The sequence below is a fragment of the Hemitrygon akajei genome, chromosome 13, assembly GCF_048418815.1.
Source record: "Hemitrygon akajei chromosome 13, sHemAka1.3, whole genome shotgun sequence".
Classification (NCBI taxonomy): Eukaryota; Metazoa; Chordata; class Chondrichthyes; order Myliobatiformes; family Dasyatidae; genus Hemitrygon; species Hemitrygon akajei.
Genome location: NC_133136.1, coordinates 46,845,629 through 46,858,208, shown reverse-complemented (window position 1 = coordinate 46,858,208; position 12,580 = coordinate 46,845,629).

The following is a 12,580-nucleotide window of genomic DNA, read 5'->3' as shown; positions in this document are numbered from 1 at the left end:
CTCCTGTACCTAATATTTTGATTTATGAAGGCCAATGTGCCAAAAGATTTCTTTATGACCCTAACACAACTTTCAATGAATTATTCACCTGTATTCCCAGATCCCTTTGTTCTACCACACTCCTCAGTGCCCTAACATTCACTGTGTAAGACCTACCCAGGTTGGCCCTACCGAAGTGCAAAACCTCTCCTTTATTTGCATTAAATTCCATTTGCCATTTTTCAGACCACTTTTCCAGCTGGTCCAGATCCTGCATCAGCCATGATAGACTTCTTTGCTGTCCACTACATCCCCAATCGTGGTGTTATTTACAAATTTGCTGATCAAGTTAACCACATTATCACCCAGCCCATTGATATAGATAGAAACATAGAAAACCTTCAGCACAATACAGGCCCTTTGGCCCACGAAGTTGTGCCAAACATGTCCCTACCTTAGAAATTACTAGGCTTACCCATAGCCCTCTATTTTTCTAAGCACCTGTCCAAAAGTCTCTTAAAAGACCCTATCATATCCGTCTCCACCACCGTTGCTAGCAGCCCATTCCATGCACTCACCACTCTCTGCGTAAAAATATTACCCCTGACATCTCCTCTGTACCTACTCCCCAGCATCTTAAGCCTGTGTCCTCTTGTGGCAACTATTTCAGCCCTGGGAAAAAGCCTCCAACTATCCACGTGACCAATGCCTCTCATCATCTTATACACCTCTATCAGGTCACCTCTCATCCTCTGTCGCTCCAAGGAAATAAGGCCGAGTTCACTCAACCTGTTTTCATAAGGCATGCTCCCCAATCCAGGCAACATCCTTATAAATCTCCTCTGCACCCTTTCCATAGCTTCCACATCCTTCCTGTAGTGAGGCGACCAGAACTGAGCACTGTACTCCAAGTGGGGTCTGACCAGGGTCCTATATAGCTGCAATATTACCTCTCAGCTCCTAAATTCAATCCCATGATTGATGAAGGCCAATACACCATACGCCTTCTTAACCACAGAGTCAACCTGCGCAGCTGCTTTGAGCATCCTATGGTCTCAGACCCCAAGATCCCCTCTGACCCTCCACACTGCCGAGAGTCTTACCATTAATACTATATTCTGCCATCATATTTGACCTACCAAAATGAACCACTTCACACTTATCTGGGTTGAACTCCATCTGCCACTTCTCAGCCCAGTTTTGCATCCTATCAATGTCCCATTGTAACCTCTAACAGCCCTCCACACTATCCACAACTCTCCCAAACTTTGTGTCATCAGCATACTTACTAACCCATCCTTCCACTTCCTCATCCAGGTCATTTATAAAAATCACAAAGAATAAGTAAGTGTCCCAGAACAGATCCCTGAAGCACTCCACTGGTGACCGACCTCCATGCAGAATATGACCCGTCTACAATCACTTCTGGATCCACAAAGCAATGACCCCTTGGATACCATGCCACCTTACTTTCTCAATAAGCCTTGCATGGGGTACCTTATCAAATGCCTTGCTGAAATCCATATTCACTACATCTACTGCTCTTCCTTCATCAATGTGTTTAGTCACATCCTCAAAAAATTCAATCAGGCTCGTAAGGCATGACCTGCCCTTGGCAAAGCCATGCTGACTATTCCTAATCATATTATACCTCTCCAAATGTTCATAAATCCTGCTTCTCAGCATCTTCTCCATCAACTTACCAACCACTGGAGTAAGACTCACTGGTCTATAATTTCCTGGGCTATCTCTACTCCCTTTCTTGAATAAAGGAACAACATTCTCAGCCCTCCAATCCTCCGGATGGCAAACAACAACGGACCCAGCACCGTTCTCTGTGACACTCCACTAGTCACAGGCCTCCAGTCAGAGACACAACCCTCTACCACCACCTTATGGCTTCTCCCACAGAGCCAATGTCAAGCAACACACACAAAATGTTGGTGGAACACAGCAGGCCAGGCAGCATCTATAGGGAGAAGCACTGTCGACGTTTCGGGCCAAGACCCTTCATCAGGACTAACTGAAAGGAAAGACACTAAGAGATTTGAAAGTGGGAGGGGGAGGGGGAAATGCAAAATGATAGGAGAAGACCGGAGGGGGAGGGGTGAAGCTAAGAGCTGGAAAGGTGATTGGCGAAAGGGATACAGAGCTGGAGAACGGAAAGGATCATGGGATGGGATGCCTACAGAGAAAGAAAGGGGGAGGAGAGCACCAGAGGGAGATGGAGAACAGGCAGAGTGATGGGCAGAGAGAGAGAGAAAAAAAGAGGAGGGGGGTAAAAGCTAAATATATCAGGGATGGACTAAGAAAGGGAGGAGGGGCATTATCCAATTAGCTAATGTCAAATCCATTTACTACCTCATCCTGAATGCCAAGCTGAGCCTTCTTGACCAACGTCCCATGTGGGACCTTGTCAAATGCCTTGCTCAAGTCCACATAGACAACATCCACTGCCTTGTCTTCATCCAAGTTCTTGGTAACTTCCTCAAAAAACTCTATAAGATTGATTAGACATGCTGACTATCTCAAGCAGTAGTAAATCAAAGCAACTAGACTTGTTGTGTTGCCTAGAAGACACTTCGCCACTAATCCAACAGGTTTTTTCAATTCTAAATCATGGTGAGTAGTTTTCCGGTTTATAAATTCAGTAGCTTTTTAAAGGTGTAGCAATCACATGAGGGTCTTTAAGAGTAGTAGAGGTAACACGAGGGACATTAGTCTTATCTGCTGGAAGTTGGGACATTAGGCTGCTGGAAGTGTGAACTGTTGTGGAGACGCTGGGGTAGAGATGTTAGGACTGCATTGTTAATAACTGATAGGTGCGACACCTCCTATCAGCTACTTATAAGGTAGTCCAATCATCTCTGAGTCACAGAGCCAGACTCAGTGCTGGAGACCTGACTGCTGTGAATTTCCACTGTTAGGTTATCCCTCCAGCAGTATCCAAAGTGATATACCTGTCGTTGAGAGGTATGGCCACAGGATTTCTCTGTACTGGCTATTTAACCCCTTTCCCATTCCTGACTGTCACCCAGTCTCCTGTGTCATGCACGTTGGGTGTAACTACCCTCTATAAGTTCTGTCTATCAACCCCCTCATCCACTTCCAGCTCCAACTCCAACAAAGCAGACTTAGAACCAGCAGCTGGATGCACTTTGTGTAGTTGTAGTCGTCAGGACACTGCCTTCCCACATCCCACAAGAGGAGCATTTCAACTATCCAGCCTGGCATCTCTACTGTCCTAGCTGTGCAGATAGAAACAAGGGACAGGAAAAACCTTTACCTAGAGCTTTTCTTGTTTTTGCTTTCTCTGACCGAAGCCTCTCTTTGCTGAAGCCTCAGAGAGCTAAAGCCTCAAAATCACTCCTATAACCCTGTCCCCTCAGAGGATGACCGCTGCGACCACATGGGTAATAGCTTACACAAAGTCCACTGCAGATGCTGTGGTCAAATCAAGACGTACAAACAAGCTGGATGAACTCAGCAGGTCGGGCAGCATCCGTTGAAAGGAGCTGTCAGCATTTCGGGTCGAGACCCTTCATCAGGACTAAAGAAGGAGGGGGCAGGGGCCCTATAAAGAAGGTGGGGGGAGGGTGGAATGTGCCAGGTGAAAAACCAATCAGAGGAAAGATCAAGGGGTGGGGGAGGGGAAGCAGGGAGGGGATAGGCAGGAGAGGTGAAGAAGGAATCTAAGGGGAAAGCACTATGGGTAGTAGAAGAAGGCAGCGTCATGAGAGAGGTGATAGGCAGCTAGAAGAGGAGACAGAGTAAAGGTGGGATGGGGGAAGGGAGAGGGAGGGAATTACCGTGTGGTGAACTACATATACCTGTCTGGACACGCCCCCCCCCCCCCCCACTGACTGCTCCTGTGGCTCCTCCCACAGACCCCGGTATAAAGGCAATTGGAGACACCGCCCCAGCCTCAGTCTCCAGGATGCAATGTGGTGGTCGATTGCTGCTTGTTCTTTCTTCCAGCCAATAAAAGCCTATATCTCGTCTCACGTCTCCGAGAGTTATTGATGGTGCATCAATTTTACTGGCTGTAAGTTTTAAAACATGGAAAGCATTTTATGTCCAGAAAAATTAGACATTGATCCTCAAGTCTCAGAAGCAGCTCTTGCCTTTGAACTCTGGCTTGCATGTTTCCAATCATACTTGGAACAGATTCCCGTGACTGAGCCCGCTATTATGCACAGAATCCTCCTTTCGAGGGTCACCTCAAAAGTTTACTCCCTTATCAGGGACCTGCTGACCTACCAAGGGGCACTGGACGCCCTTAAAAGACAGTACCTGCGGCTGGTGAACACCGTCTATGCAAGATATCGCTTAGCAACGCGGCGGCAGCGACCCGACGAGTCGAACAGGCAGTTTCTCCAAGCCCTACAGACACTCGTGCGAACTTGTGACTGCAAAGGACTGACGGCGGAACAACATGCGGAGCTCCTGGTATGAGACGCCTTCGTTACGGGGATCAGGTTAGTGTACGTGCGCCAGCGGCTGCTGGAAAATGCCGATCTTACCTTACGCTTGGCGATCGAGACGGCCGAAACGCTGGAGGCTGCTTTGCACAACGCTGACGCTCTCCAGCCGCGCGATCCCACGCCGGTTCCCGCGAGCGAATTCACCAATGCCGCTGCCAGTCGCGAGTCCACGAACACCCCTAAACCGACCGCAGCTGCTGCCAGTCGCAAGTCCGCGCAGTGTTACTTCTGCGGACTCAAAAAGCACCCCCGAAAATGCTGCCCGGCCCGAGAAGCGACCTGCTCCAGCTGCGGGAAGAAGGGCCATTTCGCCAAGGTCTGTAAGTCTGAACCACGAGCGGGGTCGGGCAGCACTGCGTGTAAGACATGGGGGCCGCCACCTTGGTCGCCGCCATCTTGCCTGCCCACCTCGTGCGAGGCATGGGGGCCGCCATCTTGCCTGCCCGCCTCGTGCGAGGCATGGGGGCGGCCATCTTTGTCGGCGCCACCTCGCCCCGCCCCCGACCCACGGGTGCTTACCGGGCACCAAGACGGCAGTTCAACTCTGGCCTCCATAACCCTCGACCAAAGCGCCCCACACCAGCTTGCAAGGTCAATGATGGACATCCTGGTGGAGGGGCACAGGACTAGCTGCCTGTTTGACACGGGCAGCACTGAGAGTTTTATTCACCCGGACACAGTGCAACGCTGCGGACTCGTGACACGGCTGGTAAGCCAGAGGGTCACCATGGCTTCTGGGTCGCATTCCACAGACTTCCAGGTGGGTTGTGTAGCAACATTGGTGGTGCAGGGCACAGAATATTGGAACTTTGCGCTACTGGTCATGCCTCAACTGTGCGCGCCTGTGCTATTGGGGCTGGACTTCCAGAGCCACCTCGAAAGTGTGACTATGGCATATGACGGGCCCCTCCCACCACTCACTGTCAGGAATCCTCAGTTTGGTGGGACTTCGCCATATACCCCGCTACTGACCACACACACACACCGACCCACACATCCCAATCAGCACCATGCCGACAGCTGCGCTACTGACACCACTTGCAGCCTCTCCACCCTGAAGATCCCTCCCCCATCGCTGTTCGTCAACCTGACCCCCGACTGTAAACCTGTGACAACTAAAAGCAGGAGGTACAGCGCAGGGGACAGGGCCTTCATTCAGTCAGAGGTGCAGCGGCTGCTCAGGGAGGGGATCATTGAGCCAAGCACAAGTCCTTGGAGGGCCCAGGTGGTTGTTGTTCGGACCGGGCAGAAAAATAGGATGGTCGTGGACTATAGTCAAACCATCAATAGGTTCACGCAGCTTGATGCTTACCCCTTACCCCGCATCGCGGATATGGTCAACCAGATAGCTCAGTACAAGGTGTACTCGACCATAGATCTGAAATCCGCTTATCATCAGCTCCCCATCCGCCCAGAGGACCGCCCCTACACCGCCTTCGAGGCGGGCAGCAGGCTCTATCACTTCCTGCGCGTCCCCTTCGGTGTCACAAATGGTGTCTCTGTCTTCCAGAGGGAAATGGACCGGATGGTGGACCAGTGCCAACTGAAGGCCATGTTCCCATATCTGGATAACATCACCATCTGTGGTAATGACTGTCCGGATCACAACGCCAACCTCCAATGATTTTTCCAAGTGGCCAAAGCCCTGAACCTTACTTATAACAGGGACAAGTGTGTGATCGGAACCACCTGACTCACTATCCTTGGGTATGTCGTGGAGAACGGGGTTATTGGCCCTGATCCCGACCGTATGCGCCCCCTGTTAGAACTCCCTCCTCCCACCACCCTCAGAGCCCTCAGACGGTGCCTGGGCTTCTTTTCCTATTACGCCCAATGGGTCCCCCATTACGCAGACAAGGCCCGCCCTCTGGTCAAGTCCACCACATTTCCCCTCTCAGCCGAGGCCCGTGCGGCCTTCAGCCGCATTAAAGGGGACATTGCCAAAGCAACGATGCATGCGGTGGACGAGACCATTCCCTTCCAAGTAGAGAGTGACGCCTCCGATTTCGCGCTGGCTGCTACCCTCAATCAGGCAGGCAGGCCAGTAGCATTCTTTTCTCATACCCTTCAAGGCCCTGAAATTCGGCACTCCGCGGTGGAGAAAGAAGCCCAGGCCATAGTGGAAGCTATTAGGCACTGGAGGCATTATCTCACCAGCAAAAGGTTCACCTTGCTGACCGACCAGCACTCTGTTGCGTTCATGTTCAGCAACCAACAGCGGGGCAAAATCAAAAATGATAGAATTTTGCCGTGGAGAATAGAACTCTCCACCTACAACTATGATATCCTGTACCGGCCTGGAAGGCTCAATGAGCCCCCTGATGCCCTATCCCGGGGAGCGTGTGCCAGCGCACAGCTCGACCAGCTATACGCCCTCCATGCACATCTTTGCCACCCGGGGGTCACCCGATTTTACCATTTCTTGAAAGCCCGGAACCTGCCGTACTCCCTTGAGGACATCAGGACGATGACCAGGGACTGCCAAGTCTGTGCTGAGTGCAAACCGCACTTCTACCATCCTGAAAAGGCACAACTTATCAAGGCCACCCGCCCCTTTGAGCAACTGAGTGTTGACTTTAAGGGCCCCCTTCCCTCCACCGACCGCAATGTCTACTTTCTCAACATTATCGATGAGTACTCGCGGTTCCCCTTTGCCATTCCCTGCCCCGACACCACTGCCACGTCCGTCATAAAAGCCCTGTGCCAGCTCTTCACTCTGTTCGGATATCCCTGCTATACCCACAGTGATAGAGGGTCCTCCTTTATGAGTGACGAGCTGCGCCAGTACCTGCTGGCTAGGGGCATTGCTACTAGTAGGACCACGAGCTATATTCCCTGGGGAAATGGACAGGTGGAGAGGGAGAATGCCACAGTGTGGAAGGCCACACTTTTAGCCCTTAAGTCAAAAGGGTTGCCGGTCTCTCGATGGCAGGAGGTCCTCCCTGAGGCACTCCACACTATCCGCTCCCTGTTATGTACGTCCACCAATGCCACCCCTCACGAGCGCCTATTCTCTTTTCCCAGGAAGTCTGCCTCTGGGACCACCCTACCAGCTTGGCTGACATCCCCAGGGCCAGTGCTGCTCCGGAAACATGTGAGGAGCAATAAATACTCCCCACTGGTTGAGAGGGTTCACCTTCTACATGCGAACCCCCAGTATGCCTACATGGTCTTACCTGATGGGCGAGAGGACACGGTCTCCGTCCGCGACCTGGCGCCCGCAGGAGCAACAGACCACTACCCCGAACACTCCACGGTAACTATGAACCCTGTACCCGAGGTGACACCGCGCACACCAAGCCCTACACAGACTCCTCACGACACTTCTATACCGGGCGTCACCCACACGCATGAGGGATAACTGACGCCTAGTGGGCTGACACCTCCAGTTAGGCCGGAACCAGCACAACCACCATTTCCGGTGCAATCACCACCGGCATCTGTGCAATCACAGCCGGTGCTACGTAGATCACAGCGACAGATTCGACCACCTGATAGACTTAACCTGTAAATATACTTGTAAGGAACTTCGCCCCATGGGGACTCTCTTTTAAAGCAAAGGGTGGGGGGGTGAATGTGGTGAACTACATATACCTGTCTGGACACGCCCCCCCCCCCCCCCACTGACTGCTCCTGTGGCTCCTCCCACAGACCCCTGTATAAAGGCGATTGGAGACACAGCCCCGGTCTCAGTCTCCAGGATGTAGTGTGGTGGTCGATTGCTGCTTGTTCTTTCTTCCAGCCAATAAAAGCCTATATCTCGCCTCACGGCTCAGAGAGTTATTGATGGTGCATCATGCCGGAAGTTGGAGAATTCGATGTTCATACCAAGGGGCTGGAGACTACCCAGACGGTATATGGTTGGAGGAACAACATCTCAAATACCGTCTGGGTAATCTCCAGCCCCTTGGTATAAACATCGAATTCTCCAACTTCCGGTAATTCCCTCCCTCTCCCTTCCCCCATCCCACCTTCACTCTGTCTCCTCTTCTAGCTGCCTATCACCTCTCTCATGACGCTGCCTTCTTCTACTACCCATAGTGCTTTCCCCTTAGATTCCTTCTTCACCTCTCCTGCCTATCCCCTTCCCCTCCCCCACCCCTTGATCTTTCCTCTGATTGGTTTTTCACCTGGCACATTCCATCCTCCCCCCACCTTCTTTATAGGGCCCCTGCCCCCTCCTTCTTTAGTCCTGACGAAGGGTCTCGGCCCAAAACGTTGACTGCTCCTTTCAATGGATGCTGCCCAACCTGCGGAGTTCATCCAGCTTGTTTGTACGTCTTGATGGGTAAAGCTTGCTCTCCATGTTGTACTGCCCTGGCTTGCATATCACATCAACAGCTAGGACGCATCATCCATGGTCGATCTGTACCAACAAAGGGTCTCATGATCAACAAATCCAATTATCAGCTTCCATACAATGTGAAAATCATCTATATATTCTTTAAGCGTAAAATCATATTAAGTGACAGAATAATAATTGTCTGGGATGTTTAAAGGCCACTGGCAATGGACATTTTATGGCAAACAGAATCTATGATTATCTGTGCATTAAACCTTTTCAGAAAATGACAACAAAATGTCCGCAGCCTGTCTTTTTGTGATGCTTTCAGTTATATTCAGTTGAAAGTTAATAATCTGTTGAAAATGTCCACATAGATGAATGTGCAAAGCTTCATGCTGTGGTTCAATAAATTTACAGTGTACTAACATGAAACCTGGAGGCTATTTTTGAAAGAAATTTAACATACCGCAAATCATTACCAATCATACATTACCGAAGCAATTGTTGCATTTGTAAAAACAAACCTAGCATCGATAACGTGCCAAATAATTGTTTGTTTTTCTTCATTCAATCATTTCAGTTTAAGTACTCAGAAAATGACTGACTGATGCTTTGGCATTCAAAAGCAGCTGAGGATATGTTGATATTATGAAGATTCTCTGCTTAGAGTTCAATCCAGTTAAGCCCAGCCAGTCTGAGCTAGCTTGAACTGGTGTCAATTGGAGCTCTGGGCAATGATCCTTCATACATCAACTTCATAATGATCACAGAGAAACAAATCCAAAGATAAACCTCATGAGGCACATTAACTTCAGCTTTGGAAAATATACAGTATTCGCCCAATATGGGAACACTGATTTTTTTCTGGGATATGCATATTGCTTCAATTATGTCATAGAATTTAGTATGATTATCTCCAGATAGAAAAAACATATGAATATAAATCATGTTCAGGCAGAAGAGATTTAGTTAAACACACACAAAAGGCTGAAGGAACTCTGCAGATCAGGCAGCATTTATGGAGAGGAATAAACAATTATTGGTCTGAGCTGAGACCCTTTTTCAGGGTGTCAACTGGTTCATCAGCCCTGATGAACGTCCTTGTCCTGAAACATTGACTGTGGATTCCACTCCATAGATGCTGCCTTCCCTGCTGAGTTTCATCAGCATTTCTTGTGCATTGCTCTGGATTTCCAGCCTCTGCAGAATCACTTGTGTTGGAGACTTAGTTTAACTGAGCATTATGTTCAACACAGATGTTATTTGCTGAAGTGCCTGTTTCTGTGTTGTACTGTTCTATTTTCAATGTTCCAGCATCAGTTTTGTCAAAAACCACTTAAACAACAGCACTAAAATGAGTGGAGTTGACAGTGAAGATCATTATCAGGACTTACAGAAGGATCTTGATCAGCATTGGAGGTGTACTGGAGGGTGACAAAATGAGTTTAATTCAGGAAAGTGTTGTGTTTTGGGAGAACAGATCAGGGCAGGACATTCACAGTCAATGGTAGGGCTCTGAGGAGTGTGGTACAACAGAGTAGTACAATATATGGTTCCTAAAAAGTGGTGTTGCAGGAAGACAGTGAGGTGAAGAAGGAATCGTGGGCATTGAATATAGAATTTAGAATGTTATATTGCACTGTATAATATGTCGATGACTGTCCACAATTTGTCCACACTCTCTGCACTTCTTGCGGTCTTGTGCAGAGCAATTGCCATACCAAGTTATTATATATCCAGACAGAATATTCCCCAATACATTAATGAAAATTGGTAAGGGTTGACAAGGGCATGCCCAGTTTGAGGCCAGTACATGTAACAGAGGAGCTAGAAATGGCTTGGATGACCGTCAGCTCTTCCTACCAGCAGTGAGACAAAACTAAGCTAATCTGAAGACCATACAACTATAAGACCATAAGGTATAGGAACAGAATTAGGCGATTTGGCCCCTTGACTCTGTTCTGCTATTTCATTATGGCTGCTTCATTTCCCTCTCAGCTCCAATCCCCTGCCTTCTCCCCATATCCATTCATACCCTGAGTAATCAAGAATCTAGTGACCTCTGCCTTAAATATACCTAAAAACTTAGCCTCCATGACCACCTATGGCAATGAATTCCACAGATTCACCATTTTTTAGCAAAAGAAATTCCTCCTGATCTCTATTCTAAGTGGACGTCCCTCTATTCTGAGGCTGTGTGCTCTGTGTGCTCACTGCTGGTAGGAAGGGCCTCACGTCTTAATAAGCTGGTAAGGAAGGCGGGCTCTGTCGTGGGCAAAGTACTGGAGAGTTTAACATCGGTAGCTGAGCGAAGGGCGCTGAGTAGGCTACGGTCAATTATGGAAAACTCTGAACATCCTCTACATAGCACCATCCAGAGACAGAGAAGCAGTTTCAGCGACAGGTTACTGTCGATGCAATGCTCCTCAGACAGGATGAAGAGGTCAATACTCCCCAATGCCATTAGGCTTTACAATTCAACCGCCAGGACTTAAGAACTTTTTAAAAGCTATTATTAATGCTTTTTGAGATAGTGATTTAGATGCATATCATATTTTTTACTGAGTTAAGTATTGTATGTTATTAGTTTTGCTACAACAAGTGTATGGGACATTGGAAAAAAAGTTGAATTTCCCCATGGGGATGAATAAAGTATCTATCTATCTATCTATCTATCTGGTCATCCAAGCCATTTCTAACTCCTCTGTTAAGCTTCCCCAATATAGCAAACATCTTCTCCACATGCACTCTATAGAGGTCTTTCAACATTTGATAAGTTTACACGAGGTTCCCCTTCATTCTTCTGAAATCCGGTAAGTAGAGGCCCAGGGTCATCAAACACTCCTCATACGTTTAGCCTTTCAATCCCAGAATCACTTTTCTGAACCTTTTTTGAACCATCTCCAATGTCAGCACATACTTTCTTAGGTAAGAGGCCGTACCTGCTCTCAGTACTCCAAGTATTAGTCTGACCAATGCCTTATAAAACCACAGCACTGCATCGTTGCACTTATATTCTAGTCCTCTTGAAATGAGTGCTAACATCGTATTTGCCTTCTTCACCACCAACTCAACCTACAAATTAACCTTTGGGGAATCCCACAAGAGGACCCCCAAGTCCTTTTACACCTCAGATTTTTCATTTTTTTCTCCATTTAGAAAATAGTCTGTGCTTTTACTTCTTCTACCAAAGTGCATGACCACACACTTTCCAACATTGCATTCCATTTATTATTTCTCTGCCCATTCTCCTAATCTGTCCAAGTCCTTCTGCAGCCTCGGTTTCCTTAAAGCTACCTACTCCTCCATGTATTTTCATATCAGCCACAAACTTGACCACAAAGCCATCAATTCCATCTTCCAAATCATTGACATATAATGTAAAAAGAAGTGGACCCAACACAAACCCCTGTGGATCACCACTAGTCATAGGCAGCCAACCAGAAAAGGTTCCCTCTATTCCCACTCTTTGCCTCCCACCGATCAGCCACTGCACTGCCCATGCTAGTACCTTTCCTGTAATATCAAGGGCTCTTGCTAAGCAACCTCATGCCCGGCACTTTGTCCAACGCCTTCTGAAAATCCAAGTACACAACATTAACTGATTCAACATGTACAAACAAGCTGGATGAACACAGCAGGTGGGACAGCATCCGTGGAAGCGAGCAGTCAACGTCGTCAGTCCTGACGAAGGGTCTCGGCCCAAAAAGTTGACTGCTTGTTTCCACAGATGCTGCCTGACCTGCTGAGTTCATCCAGCTTGTTTGTACGTGTTGATTTGACCACAGCATCTGCAGTGTACTTTGTGTATACACTGGTTCAATTCTCCTTT